The sequence below is a fragment of the Chiloscyllium plagiosum genome, chromosome 14 (genome assembly GCF_004010195.1).
Source record: "Chiloscyllium plagiosum isolate BGI_BamShark_2017 chromosome 14, ASM401019v2, whole genome shotgun sequence".
Taxonomy (NCBI): domain Eukaryota; kingdom Metazoa; phylum Chordata; class Chondrichthyes; order Orectolobiformes; family Hemiscylliidae; genus Chiloscyllium; species Chiloscyllium plagiosum.
This window is the reverse complement of record NC_057723.1, coordinates 25,840,711-25,856,565: the sequence shown is the minus strand read 5'-3', so window position 1 is coordinate 25,856,565 and position 15,855 is coordinate 25,840,711. Positions and strand designations below refer to the sequence as shown.

At 42.8% G+C, this 15,855-nt stretch overlaps 1 long non-coding RNA gene across 1 annotated transcript in view; it reads left to right on the top strand.

The window, feature by feature from the left end:
• Positions 1-14,932, top strand: part of LOC122556569 — a 44,471-nt gene extending 29,539 nt beyond the window's left edge. The window contains exon 5 of the long non-coding RNA XR_006313567.1: positions 13,866-14,932. This is a non-coding gene — a long non-coding RNA (uncharacterized LOC122556569). The remainder of the gene's footprint in view (positions 1-13,865) is intronic.
• The last annotated feature ends 923 nt before the right edge of the window (positions 14,933-15,855 follow it).

Genomic DNA, 15,855 nt, shown 5'->3' with positions numbered 1-15,855 from the left:
CAGAAAGGATGTGGAAGCATTGGAAAAGGTGCAGAGGAGATTTACCAGGATGTTGCCTGGTCTAGAGGGAAGGTCTTATGGGGAAAGGCTGAGAGACCTGGGTCTGGTCTCATTGGAAAGAAGACAGCTAAGAGGGGATTTGATAGAGACATACAAGATGATCAGAGGATTAGATTGGGTAGACAATGGAAGTCTCTTTCCTAGGATGATGATGTCGGCTTGTACAAGGGGGCACAGCTACAAATTGAGGGGTGATAGATTTAAGACAGATGTCAGAGACAGGCTCTTTATGCAGAGAGTGGTAAGAGAGTGGAATGCCTTACCTGCCAATGTAGTTAACTCAGTCACATTAGGGAGATTTAAGCACTACTTGGATAGCCACATGGATGATGATGGGATATTGTAGGAGGATGGGCTTAGATTAGTTCACAGGTCAGCACAACATCGAGGGCCTAAGGGCTTGCTCAGTGCTATATTGTTCTATGTTCTATGTTCCCAGCTAACCTAGACATCATCCTGACTTGTGGCGTAACAGTAGTGTGTCTGAATCCAGATCAGCAGGTTGTGTGTTCAAATCATGTCTGGCTCATTGTGCTTAAGTGCAGCTCACTTTCTGGGCCAATGTAGTGGCTGAGTGGTTTACAGTGCTGCCTCACAGTGCCAGGGACTTGAGTTCAATTCTGGCCTTGGGCAACTGTCTGTGAGGAATTTGCACATTCTCTGTATCTGTGCGGATTTCCTCCCACAGTCCAAAATGTGCAGCTTAGGTGAATTGTCCATAGTGCTAGGTGTATTAGTCAAAGGGAAATGGGTTAGGGTAGGTTACTCTCTGAAGGTCAGTGTGGACTCGTTGGGCCAAATGGCTTGATTCCACACTGTAGGGAATGTAATCTAATATTGTTGATTTATTGGCATTCCTGCAGGGACTAATAAAATTGAACTTCCAATTGATACTTGAAAAGATACCAGGGCATTTGCATTTAAGACTTTTCATGTAACAGACCCAGACTATAGGGCAAACTCTGCTTTTATAGTCAACTACAGTTTACTTTAAACTAGAGGCAACAGCTTTCACCTTTTACTTTTAAAACAACTAAAAAGTAACTTTACACTGTACCTTAAGTTGATATTCAATTCTCCCAGAATTAGTAAAATATTTACTGGGTTGATATCTAGAATGAATGGCTTGTCTCACAATAGAAGGTTGGATAGACTAATTTGCTTCCACTAGAGTTTAGAAGAGTGGAGGGTGTCTTGTTTAAAATCAGTAAAAGGTCCTGGATTGTCTTGATAAGGACAACATGAAAAAAATGTTTCCTGTTTGTGGGTGAACCCCGAAGGGGAGCTTTTAGGATTGAGCTTAGGTATTTTTTTCCTCCAGAGGATTTTGCGATTTTGGAAATCTCTAACTAAGAATAGGTTGGAGGTGGGTTACTGAATATTTTTAAGGAAAAGCTAAATAGATTTTGTTCGGCAAGGGAAAGAAAGGTTATTGGGAAAAGGTGGGAATTGGAAATCAAAACACAAACAGAAATTGCTGTGAAACTCAGCAAGTCTGACAGCATCTGTGGAGAGAAAGCATCAGATGTGGAATTACTGGACTTGAAACATTAACTCTACCTTCTCCACATGGAGACTGCCAGACCTGTTGAGTTTCTCGAGCAAATTCTGTTTTTGACCCAGTTCCTCATGTATAACTGAACCACATTTGGCTTGACTCTGGCTGTAATTTCCAGAAAGAAAAGCACCCTTGCTAACATTTTGAATTGAGCGCTAATTCAAGAGCAAGATGCACTCGGGGAATTCTTATGCTGTCTGTCTGGTCCTTCTTGCCTGTCTGGTGGTTATCCATTTCTTCTTTGCCTGCTTGATTATCGAACATATAGAACATGGAACATTACAGCACAGTACAGGCCCTTAGGCCCTCGATGTTGCGCCAACCTGTGAAATTAATCTGATGCCCATCTAACCTACATCTTTCCATTGTTATCCATTTGTATGTCCAATGCCCATTTAAATGCCTTTAATGTCGGCCGGTCTCCTACTGTTGCAGGCAGGCCATTCCATGCCCCTACTACTCTGAGTAAAGAAACTACCTCTGATATGTGTCCTAAATTTATAGGCTGTGGGTTGACCATTTCTTGAAAATATGTTGCCCATGAAACTATTATTCCCTTGAATCCAAAACAGAGCTTGAGCTCATCTAGCTAATGACAGTTGGTGGGCGGCACGGTGGCACAGTGGTTAGCACTGTTGCCTCACAGCGCCAGAGACCCGGGTTCAATTCCCGCCTCAGGCGACTGACTGTGTGGAGTTTGCACGTTCTCCCCGTGTCTGCGTAGGTTTCCTCCGGGTGCTCCGGTTTCCTCCCACAGTCCAAAGATGTGCAGGTTAGGTGAATTGGCCATGCTAAATTGCCCGTAGTGTTAGATGAGGGGGTAAATGTAGGGGAATGGGTCTGGGTGGGTTACGCTTCGGCGGGTCGGTGTGGACTTGTTGGGCCGAAGGGCCTGTTTCCACACTGTAAGTAATCTAATCTAATCTAATCTAAGTTCCACACATCATCCATCTGTTTTAATAGCCTTTGACTTCACTATTCAATAAACATCTGGTTGTTTCCTCTATTTATTTCTCTATAACCCTGACTTAATTCAAATTCTAGGAGCAAATTGCTGCGATGCTGGAATCTGCACTGAAAATGTAAAATGCTGAAAATCACAGCAGGTCAGGCAGCATCCATGGAGAGAAAGCAAGCTAACATTTTGAGTAGATGATTCTACTGGCAAAGTCTGCACTTGTACTCATCAATATCATTCACTTAGGGAGCATGTGCTTGGTCAAGCAACAATTTGATTTTTAAACATTTAGTCTTCAGCTCTTCAGCTTCAATTCTTCTTGCCTCTTTAATCTCATCCAGCCCACAACTTCCCACAGAATGCAACATTTAATTCTGATCCCTTCTGCATCAAAGATTTTAATTTTTCAACCATTGATAGCCATAATATTAATTGGCTGGCCCTCAAGCTCTGGAATTTCCTCTCTATGTCTTTCTAACCTCCAATATTTCATTGCTCCTAAAATAAAATCCTTAAAGCCTATCTCTTTGGTTCAGCTTTTGAATATCTGTACTAACGTCATATTTTGGGGTTTAGTGCCATACTTTATATGAAAATGAGCCTCTGAAAACCTTGGGATATTTGAATGCATTAACCATCTGTAAACGATGCTTAAGGTAGAATCATAAAGTGTGGAAGCAGGTAATTTGATCCATTCAGCCTCTGAAGAGCATCCCATCCAGACTGACACTCCAACCCTATTCCTGCATATCCCCTGGCCAACTCACCTAACCTGCACATCCTTAGACTGGAGCACACACAGGAAACCCACGTAGACGCAGGGAAAATATGCAAACTCCACAGAGACCGTCACCTAAGAGTGGAATTAAACCCCAGTCCCTGGTGCTGTGAGGCAGCAGTACGAACTACCGAGCACCATGCCACCCCATGCTGTTAATATTGTAGGAGTTTGTTTTTAGATTCCCTACAGTGCGGAAACAGGCCCTTCAGTCCAACAAGTCCACACTGACCCTCCGAAGAGTAACCCACCCAGACCCACTCACCTACTCCCTCCTAAAGCATAGCCGATTCACCTGACCCGCGTATCTTTGGACTGTGGGAGGAAACCAGAGCACCCGGAGGAAACCTACGCAAACACAGGGAAAATGTGCAAACTCCATGCAGACAGTCGCCCGAGGCTGGAATTGAACCTGGGTCCCTGGTGCTGTGAGGCAGCAGTGCTAACCACTGTGCCGCCCCTCAATGGTATTGTATGTGAAATCAAGATCAAAATCTTTTAACTATGCTAGAAACCCTTGCTCTTTGTTAATGTAAGTGAGTATAGTTTGTTTAGTGACAATTATATTTCACAACAGATTAGGATTTATCCCATTACATGAATAAAAGGATCCATTGTTTCACCAATACTCAATAGCAACTCAAAAAGAGTCTTACTTCTGTTCATGAATTTGACACTATAACACTATGTCTGGAACATTTTGGAAATGGTGCTGTTCCTGGTACATTTTCAATTAAATAAATTAGTCACTTTGACCTCACTTCTGAACTTCGACTCTCATATTTGGATCAAGTCTGTCATGAGGCCTGGAGGCAAATGGTTCTTGCAGAATCCAAGCTGAGCACTTTGGAAACAGACCTGCCAATCTTAATTTTGAGTGGCAGAAGTTCTCAGTCAAATTAAATGTGTGATATCACAATAAGGCTTTCAAGTGTTGACATTGTACCACGCTATTGTGTCTTCAAGGAACATGTTGAAGGCTGCTGTAAATTATTAAGTGCTTATCTATCTGGCAGACTCCAGAACGGAGTCAGTATTCTTAAACTGTGTTCGAAGTGAAATGTAAACAAGCAGATTGTTACTTCTCCACATTTTCCTCATGATTGCTGCTTGTAAGTTGGTTTGGTGCTGACTCTCAGGACTTGGAAATACAGAAACCAAAAAAGAGAAAATGCTGGAAAATCTCAGCAAGTCTAGCAGCATCTGTAAGGAGAGAAAAGAGCTGATGTTTTGAGTTTAACTGACCCTTTGTCAAAGCTAAAACAAAAGGAAAAATAGGGAGGTATTTATGCTAGGTATACTAGGTATTAGGTATATCCTAGTATAAATACCTCCCTATTTCTCCTTTTTTTAGCTTTGACAAAGGGTCAGTTAGACTCGAAACGTCAGCTCTTTTCTCTCCTTACAGATGCTGCCAGACTTGCTGAGATTTTCCAGCATTTTCTCTTTTTTGGTTTCAGATTCCAGCATCCACAGTCATTTGCTTTTATCCCTTGGAAATACAGAGCTGTCTGAAAAGTTCTGAACTTGTCACTGGTCTTTTTACAAATTGTGGTCAATTCACAGACCAGTTCCCACAAAAAAAACTCCTCACTTTTAAAGAAGTAGCTAATTGCATTGTGCTAATGTCACAGCACACATTAATCGTACAAATAGTTGCAGTATCACAATCAATACAATGCAGAGCTGGAAGAGCACAGAGGTCAGACAGCATCGGCTGAGCAGGAAAGTCACCAGCTTCAAAGCCTCTCCACCCCCAACTTCATCCCATGTCCAACTCACCTTCTCCCCTCATTTCCTTGACCTGACCTAACCGGTCCATCTTCCTTCTCACCCATCTACTCCACCCTTCCCACTGACCAATCACAATAACCCTCTACCTGCATCCATCTTTCACCACCCAAACCATCTTTCCTGCATCCACTTATCACCATCCCCCACCCACCTTTACCCCAGTGACGCCTCTCCCTATTTATTTCTGAGCTCCCTTCCCCCTCCCCTGTCCTGATGAAGGGTCCTGACCCAAAATGCTGACTTTCCTGCTCAGCCGATGCTGTCTGACCTGCTGTGCTCTTCCAGCTCTGCATTGTATTGATTGTGATACTGCAACTATTTGTACAATTAGGGAGCTTAATGGAAGAGGGGTGGGAAATAGAGGAAATGTGGTTGAGGGCATTATTAATCATGAGATAGGGGAAATTATAGTCCTTGAAGTAGGAAGACATCTGTGATGTCCTGGAGTGGAATCCCACATCCTGGAATTGTTTATGAACTTTCCAACATCCAACATTTTCATAAAATAAGCATTAAAAGCCGATGTTCCTTTCACATTATGACTATAGAATTAAACTCTTTAAATGTCTACATCATGTTAGAAACAGTTTCTTTTCAATAAGAAAGTTTATTTAATTTGATCCATCCACAGTTGAAATTGTCCAAACAATGAATATGAATTTCTTATCAAAGTATTAGTTTCGAATTTCTCCATCAACATTCTTTCTATCAACATCAGCAAAATGGAAGGAGCTGGTCGTTGACTTGAGGAAGGAGAATGGAGAGCATGCCCCTGTCTGCAACAATGGTGCTGAGGTGGAGGTGGTTGAGAGCATCATGTTCCCAGGGGTGATGGTCACCAGCAATCTATCCTGGTCTATCCACATCAACGCATCAGTCAAGAAAGCACAACAATGGAGGCTAAGGAAATTTGGCATGTTCACAAGGACTCTTACCACTTTTTATAGATACATCATAGAAAAGATCCTATTGGATGCATCAAAGTGTGATATGGCTCTTTCTAATGCCACAAGAAACTACAGAGTGTTGTGAATTCAGCTCAGTCTATCACACAAGCCAGCTTTCATCCATTGACTCCATTTATACTTCCCACTGCTTCGGAAAACCAAAGAAGATAATCAAAGACCCTTTCTACCTCAGTTATACTGTCTTCCACCCTCTTCCATCGGGCAGAAGATATAAAGATTTGAATACACATATGAACAGATTCAAGAACAGCTTCTTCCCCACTGTTATCAAACTTTTGAACGGACCTCACCCCAGGACCTCTTCTGTTGTAATTCCTATCTGCCCTGGCCCGTTCACTCTGATGCGACATCCCATCACTAAGCACTGCTAGCCTGCCCACCTTTAAGTTCAGGCTCCATCACACAGCGTGCCTTTTAACGTTTTGCAGCTACTTAAGGAGAACAACTTCTCCTTTAACTCCTCTCACTTTCTTCAGGTTAAAAGTGTGGCCATGGGTACCCACACGCGTTCTGAAAAAGGGTCACTGGACCTGAAACATTAACTCTGCTTTCTCTCCATAGATGCTGCCAGCCCTGCTGAGTTTCTTGAGCAATTTCAGTTTTAGGCCTAATTCTTTGAGGGGTGCATATAGCATTCCTGGCTACAGTCCTACTTGGGCCCCCACCCACAACTCTTTCTCCGTTACTTTGATGACATCATCAATTTTTGCTTCTTTCTCTTATTGTAAAAATGTATCAATTTTACTTTTGATTTCCACCCTGCTCTCACCTGCACCTGGTGCATCTCCTCCCTTTCCTTTCTTGACATCCCTGGAGACAGACTGGCCACCAATATCCACTAAACCTCCATTGACTCCCACAGCTACCTTGACTATACATCTTCACACCCTGCATCCTACAAAGACACAATTCCATTTTCCCAGTTTCTCCATCTCCACAGATCTGTTCTGACGATGCCAACTTCCACAGGGACACCTGAGAAATGTCCATCTTTTTCCTCAACTGAAGATTCTCCATCACCATGGTTGATAGAGCTCTCAGCTGTGTCTGACTCATTTCCCACACTTATGCACTTGCTCCTCCACTTCCCTCCCACAGCAACGATAAGATTCCCCTCATCGGTACCTATCATATCCCAGCTTCCTAATCCAAAGGATCATTAGCTGCCATTTCTGCCATCACCAGCGGGATGCCTCCACTAGACCCATAAACCTCAGCAGGGATTGATCCCTCTGGAATTCCTTGGTTCACTCCTTCTCCACTCCCAACATCTTCTTGCACCCTCTGCCCATTTACTTCCTCCATCTTCAGTGTTGAAGGCCCCAGACACACTTTCCAGATGAAGCAGTGATTTACCTGCACTTCTCTCAATCTTGTCTACTGTATTCACTACTTACAGTGTGGTTTTCTTGACACTGGAGAGACAAAATGCAGACTGGGTGACTGCTTTGCAGAACAATTGCATTCAGTCTGCAAAAATAACCCTGAGTCTCTGTTTCCTGCCACTTCAGCAATCACCCTGTTTTCTGCCCAACGTCTCTGTCTCAGGCAGTGTTCCAGTGAAGCTCAACGCAAGCTGGAAGAACAGATTCTCATTTTCTGTTTGGGAACCCTGCAACCTTCAGGATCAATGTCGATTTCAATAATTTTAGGGCCTGAACGCCTTTTCCCATATTTCCTAACCCCCCAACACCATGTCATCACATGAGCTGCTACCACAAACAAGCCATTGTCAGCCACTAATGGTCCCCATTAGCAGCTGTTCATTCCTTTGTCTACCCAACTGATTTTCTCTCTCTGAGCTCCATCTCTACCTATTGTTTACTCCTTCCCCTTCCACCCATCCCTCTTCAGCATAAAAATCAAAGTTTTCTGAGCTACAAACAGTTCTGAAGAAAAGTCACTGGACTGAAACATTAACTCTGCTTCCCCTCCATAGATGCTGCCAGACTTGCTGAGTTTCTCCAGGGATTTTTGTTTCGGATTTCTAGCCCTATCACAGTTCTTTGTGTTGAATATAAGGTTGTTAGAATTTTAAACAGTAGTTATATGTTCATATTTATTTATCTTTTGATGCTAGAATCTATCTATGTGTAATCAACAGTAATTTTTATTAAGTACAGAAACCTGGTCTCTGTTTTCTGTCAACCTGTGTCTGAAAAGGCAGGCAAATTGTGAAATTCTGTGTGCTTTGATAAAAGCTTTAACTTTTGTATTGACGTCAGTAATAGTGGACTTTGATTTCCAGTGTGCTGTAATAATGAACAAAACTAATCTTTGTGTTAATCACATACAACTATTACATATGCCCATTACCATTGGCTCCTGGAAGAAATCAGATTATGGGCCTTACCTGAAGCAATGAGAAGGCAAAATAGTGAGCACTCTTCCAGGAAAGTGCCCCCCCAATTCTCCCAATTCTTGCCTAATGTTAAATAACATCCTATCCCTTCACTATCAGCATAGAAACATACAAATAGGAGCAAGATTCAGCCCATCATACCTGTCTGCCATTCAACATGATAATAGAGACATAAAGTTGCAGAGATGTACAGCACAGAAACAGACCCTTTGGTCCAACTAGATATCCCAGCCCATTCTAGTCCCACCTGCCGGCACCCGGCCCATATCCCTCCAAACCCTTCCTATTCATATACCCATCTAGATGCCTTTTAAATGTTGCAATTTTACTAGAGTCTATCACTTCCTCTGGCAGCCCATTCCACACAAACACTACCCTCTGTGTGAAAAAGCTACCCCTTAGATCTTTTATATATCTTTCCCCTCTCACCGTAAACCTATGCCCTCCAGTTCTGAAAGAACCCGCTGCCCTTCATGATTTTACAAACCTCCAGAAGGTCACCGCTGGAAATGTGTTGCTGGAAAAGCGCAGCAGGTCAGGCAGCGTCCAGGGAACAGGAGAATCGACGTTTCGGGCATAAGCCCTTCTTCCTGAAGAAGGGCTTATGCCCGAAACGTCGATTCTCCTGTTCCCTGGATGCTGCCTGACCTGCTGCGCTTTTCCAGCAACACATTTCCAGCTCTGATCTCCAGCATCTGCAGACCTCACTTTCTCCAGAAGGTCACCCCTCAGTCTCTGACACTTCAGGGAAAACAGCCCCAGCATATTCAACCTCTCCCTGTAGCTCAAATCCTCCAACCCTGGCAACATCCTTGTAAATCTTTTCTGAACCCTATCAAGTTTCAGAACATTCTTCCGATAGGAAGGAGACCAGAATTGCATGCAATATTCCAAAAGTTACCAAACCAATGTCCTTAGAGCCGCAACATGACCTCCCAACTCCTACACTCAATACTCTGACCAATAAAGGAAAGCATACCAAACGCCTTCTTCACTATCCTATCTACCTGCGAATCCACTTTCAAGGAGCTATGCCCTCCAAGGTCTCTTTGTTCAGCAACATACGCTAGGGCCTTACTATTCAGTGTATAAGTCCTGCTAAGATTTGCTTTCCCAAAAGGCAGCACCTTGCATTTATCTAAATTAAACTCCATCTGCCACCCCTCAGCCCATTGGTTCAGCTGATCAAGACCCTGTTGTAATCCGAGGTAACCTTCTTCACTGTGCACTGCACCTCCAATTTTGGTGTCATCTGCAAACTTACGAACTATACCTCTTATGCTCACATCCAAATAATTTATATAAATAATGAAAAGTAGTGGACCCATAGAGTCTTAGAGATGTACAGCATGGAAACCCACTGGTCACAGGCCTCCAGTCTGAAAAACAACCCTCCACCATCACCTTCTGTCTTTTACCTATGAGCCAGTTCTGTATCCAAATGGCTAGTTCTCCCTGTATTCCATGAGATCTAACCTTGCTAATCAGTCTCCCATGGGGAATCTTGTCGAATGCCCTACTGAAGCCCATATAGATCACGTCTACCACTTTGCCCTCAGCAATCCTGATTAGATTCTCCACAGTGTGGAAACAGGCCCTTCGGCCCAACAAGTCCACACAGACCCTCGGAAGAGTAACCCACCCAGACCAATTCCACTACCCTATATTTACCCGTGACTAATGCACCTAACTCTATGCATGATTTAGCATGGCCAATTCACCTGGCTTGCACATCTTTGGATCATGGGAGGAAACCCACGCAGACACAGGGAGAATGTGCAAACTCCACACAGACAGTTGCCTGAGGTGGGAATCGAACCCGGGTCCCTGGCACTGTGAGGCAGCTGTGCTAACCACTGAGCCACTGTGCTGCCTCTTTGTTACTTCTCAAAAAACTCAATCAAGTGTATGAGACATGATTTCCCATGCACAAAGCTATGTTGACTATGCCTAATCAGTCCTTGCCCTTCCAAATACATGTCTAACCTGTCGCTCAGGATTCTTTCCAACAACTTGCCCACCACTGACATCAGACTCACTGGTCTATAGTTCCCTGGCTTGTCTTTACTACCTTTCTTAAATAGTGGCACTAGATTAGCCAACCTCCAGTCTTCTGGCTCCTCACCTGTGACTATTGATGATACAAATATCTCAGCAAAAGGCCCAGCAATCACTTCCATCGCTAATGGCAGACACTGAATATCTACAGCAGACCCCTGCTCCCTCCTGATACCCCTTGACAGAGTTAGCCTCTAGAAAACTGATTTCCCTCTTAAAAGTATTCTGTGACTTGGCCTCCACCGCTTTACAAGGTAGAGAATTTCAGTTACACTATTCTCTGAGCAAAGATATTCTCTTATAGGGCTATAACATCATTACTCATCTCAGTCCAGAAATAGACGATCTTGTTTCCTGTTACCATGACCGCTTATTCTGCAGCTCCCACCCATCACCACCACTTCACACAATTTGAGACACCAGGAAATTCACTGAAGCTACTGAAAACAACAAATGCTGGAGATCACAGTGCATTAGACAGCGTCGACAGAGAGAGAACAAGCTAACATTTTGAGTCTAGGCAGCTTTTCATCAGAAATGAAGTCATCTAGACTGAAAACGTTAGCTTGTGCTCTTTCCATGGATGCTGCCTGTCCCACTGTGATGTCCAGCATCTGTTGTTTTCACTACAGATTCCAGCATCTGTGGTTATTTATTCCTACAATTTGCTGAAGATCCTTAGCACCTTCCAATCACACAACTGCTTCCATCTAGAAAGACAAGGGTAGCAGATAAATGGAAACACCACTGGCTGCAAGCCCCTCTCTGTGTAACTCACCATCCTGACTTGGAAATATATCACGGTTCCTTCAGTGTCACTGGGTTAAAGTCCTGGAATTTCCTTCCTAATGGCAGTTGGTCAACCCACAGCGCATGGACTGCGGTGGTTTAAGAAAGCAGCCCCTCACTACCTTCTCAGGGGAAGCGAAGTGTCAACAATAAATGCTGATCAACCAGCAATGCACATTTCCCATTACTGAATAAATAAACTAATGTTACTCTGTCATTCTTGCATCTGCTGTGTCCAGCCCTGTCAAAATTTTCTGCATTTTATGTTTCAAAGAATCCCCTCTCCTTCTCAACGCCAGTGAATATAACAAATCTGCCATCCCAGGAATCCACTGGTGAATCTTCACTGCACTCCTTCTGTGTTAAGTATATCATATCTTAGGTAATGGGAAGAAAAGTGCAGACAAACTCTATGTATGGTCTCAGCCTCTTTTCAGCTATAGTATGACTTCCTTGCTTCTGAACGGAAACCCTCTTGCAATGAGAGCCAAACAAAGGACTTATTTTCATAGCTGCTTACAGCCCTGTCTGCTTACTTTCAGTGACTGTGTACAAAGATACCCAGGTCCCTTTTTACATCAATGTTTTCCAGTCTATCACTTTGAAATTATGCCCTGCCATTCTATATTCTTACTGAAGTGGACAGCTTCACACTTATCCATATTATACTATAACGGTCATGCCTTTGCCCACTTACTGTCTAAAACGCCTCAAGGTTCTTTACATCTATGTCACCACTCACAATCCTATCTTGTTTAGTATCAAGGAACATTAGGTTCCTTGACTTGACCATTGTAATGGCTGAGCATCCTCAGTAACTGTGCTTGAACTAAGATGGGTTGCACAAATCTGAACCGTTCTCATATCTTCCCCGTAAAGAAAGAAGCCTTTTACATTCCATCTCATATTCTCAGAATGTTTGACTTGGCTATGCAGGTCATGGGAAAATCTTTCTTTTATACGCTCTGCAGACTTAGTCTGCATTTTTCCATTCTCTACATGTGCTCCTGAAAGAAATATTGGAAGCCTTCACTGTGACATGCAAATGTATACTTCACTGGGTGTTGCAAAAAAAAATCTTCAATCACACATAGTTCTGACAATGTGAGACATTGAGAGAGGCACTGATGGAAGGTCAGCATCTCCTTATGATCAGGAAAGTTACTACTTTCACTTCAGGTAATTATATTACCTAACAATGTAATTAGTCTTTGGGAAAAGTGACAGTGATGGCAACGATTATATATTTACAGAAGTGTAGACAAAGTACACATAATAGACGCTACGCTGCCTGGTTTTTCTTAAAGTTTTTTTCTTCTTTCTTTCATTACCTAGCCGAAGTGGAGGGAGCCTGCTAATTGTAATGCCGTGGTGAAAGTGGTAACTTCAGCATTTGTCCTTTGCGGGATTGGAGTCTACTGAAATGCAGATGCATCCAGCTAAGGCTGACCTGCTGTAGACAGAGAGGTTATTGGCAGTGGGGAAGTGGAAAGGCTGGGCACCTCTGGAGTATTCTGTGATGAAGTTCTTGGGATCCAAACCTGGTGTTTCTCCCTGTGGGTGCTTTTTTGTCCCTGCTTGTGATAACAGTGAGATGCCTTATTCCCCTCTCACCTTGCCATGGATGCTCTGTGATGGATGTAGGAACATGACGATATCTGTTGGCGACAGAGTGAGTGTTCTAGATGTGGTATTCTGAGGCTATTGGAGACCTTTGCATGGAAGGAACCAAGACCTTGCATGCTGGAGCCACAACAGAAGACTGAACTTGGATGGAGTCCTCCATCTTTTGCTCTGGGTCAGGGAAGGCCGCTAGAATCACTACCTGATGTTCCTATTCCCAATTCTGCATGTTCAATTTGTCACTTATAGCTGAGTACAGAGACACAGCATCTGCATAGGGCTCAGCAGCTGCTTGGTCTTTAACAGTGCTCCAAATGTCAAAAACCTCAGGTGTTGCTTTCTGCATTGGCTGTAGACTCATTGGGTGGCAAAATATCTCAGTGGTTAGTATTGCTGCCTCAGCATCATGGGCCTGGATTCGATTTCAGCCTTGGGTGACTGTCAGTGTGTGGAGTTTACACATTCTCCCTGTATTTGCATGGTTTCCTCTGAGTGCCCCAGAATCCTCTCTCAGTCCAAAGATGTGCAGGTTAGATGGATTGACCATGATAAATTACCCATAGTGTCCATGGATGTGCAGGCTAGATGGATTAACCAGGGGAAATGCAATGTTACAGGGATACGATGGGGGTTGGAAGGTGGTGGGTCTGAGTGGAGGGTTGGTGTGCACTTGATGGCCCGAATGTCTGCTTCCACACTGTAGGGATTCCATGATTTTCATCTGTGAGGTGTCCACCCAATGCTGAAGCTGAGCATACTGCAAATGGTGTGGACCCAATGACGTGAATGTCTCTGCAGTAGTGGAGGGTGCTGTATCTGTTGAGGTATTTGACACTTTATGCTCAGAGGCAGTGGTGAGGCAGCTGCTGGGGTAAGGTTTGATGTTCTTGTGCTTTATTCTCTTCTCATGTCTGTAGGTACCTGAAAAATCGGAGAGAGCATGAAGAAAAGGGATTGATGGACAGAAAATCCTGGCAAACAGAAGGATCATCTCAATGGACCCTCTGGCCTAGGGTCATTGAACTGATTCCCCAGATTTCTTTCTCCCCTCCACCCATAACACCAAAGGTTTTTTTTGCCTGTATGTGTCTGTCTGTCGATGTGCATGAAGGAGAGTGTTAGAAGGAGATAAAAGATCAACAATTACAGTTATATTTTGTCATCTGTAATTAGATAGTAACTTCTGTCACATATAGAAACCCGGTCTCTGCTGTCTGTTAACCTGGGGCTATCCATCAGGACATTATTACATATTTGTGTTGACTCCAGAAATAGCAGGGCATGATTTCCAGCAGGCTACACTAGTGAGGCATTACAATGTTTCTGGGACTATCTGGGATACTTTGAAACATACAATGAGGATTTGGGTGTAATATTAGTAAATAACAAAAGTGAATAAAAACATTAGTACTGCATTTGAAAAAAAAACGACACTGGTAATGGCAAAGGATTGATGTCTTTGATAAGTGAATTGATCTCTTAAGTGAACTTTTAAAATTGAAGCTGATTGAACTGTCCTATAAACCAAAGGTAGCATTGTCTGGCAGAGCTAACAAGACAGAAATAAAATCAGATATACAAGAGAGACCATTTATCCTGTGAAATAAAAGAGTGAAACCAGGTAATATTTGGTTATTACTGAACCCAGTTTTAACATGAATAAGTGATGAAATTTAGAGTTGGCAGAAAAAGACAAGAAAATGGTAGAGCAAGGTATAGAAAGAGAGATGAATTGAAAAGCCAATAAATGAAATCAAAATGGAGCTAGAGATTTGAGGGAAAAAGATAAATAAAAATGTTAGTTTAAAATGATGCAATTGAGGAAGGAGATACCAAAAACCAGAGAAGGCTCTGATTAAGAAATTTCCAGTCCTAATTTAAAGTCCAACAAGGAACTGTCAAGTTTGTACAGGTCCTGACTAAGTTTGAGGACAAGAACATGTGGGCATTCTTTAGTCTTTCAAGAAAATTGTTTGACAGATGAATTGGGTAAAATAAAACTGGAGAAGGCTCGTGCAGTGTGAGTTGACAAGTAAACCACCTGAATTTTATACTTCACTTTCAGAGAAGTTTTCTCAGGATAACAATACTGTAAAATAAAAACTGTATTGGCTGCATATAGTTAAAAAATCACACAACACCCAGGTTATAGTCCAACTGGCTTTCAATGCACTGCTTATTCATTAGGTGGTGAAGAAGCAGCACTTCAAAAGCTAGTGCTTCCAACTAAACCTATTGGACTATAACCTGGTGTTGTGCGATTTTTAATTTTGTCCACCCCAATCCAGCACTGGCTCCTCCAAATCTTGGCTGCATATGTTTTAGAGCCTGAGGCTATGGGCAAAGGTTTTAAAAATTAGGAATGCGGATTAAGCAAAATAATTTTGATAAGTGAATATGAGCTTTAGTAGCTGAAACCAGAAGGTTACCCATTTGATTAATACTTGTGATTGGATGAAGAAAGATCAATGGTATCACATTGTTGATGAGATATTATTGCATGGATAAGGATAAGGAAGATCAAGTGAGTCAGGTTGGAAGTGCAAAGGTAAAGTCACCGTAGTCCTGGAGGACAACAGGGTTGCTCTCTCATGAGACATGACTAGTGATGCCAACAATGTGGGTTCAATTCTTGCAAAGAGTGAGGGTATAACAGTAATGAGGGGACTAACAGAGGCCAAGAGAGGAAGATGGAAGAAAAAATGAATGGTTCTCAAAGGGAACCTCTCACAATTCAGTTAGCTTATACAGAAATAATGTGAGAGGTAGACCTGTGTTCTCATATTCAAAGGACATCCCAATATGCAACAACTACCCAACCAACCCACACAAATAATTGCCTTCATACATGGCTCCATTGATTACCAGACTTAGAGATTAGGTGTAGTCCCAGCAATGGTCACTGTT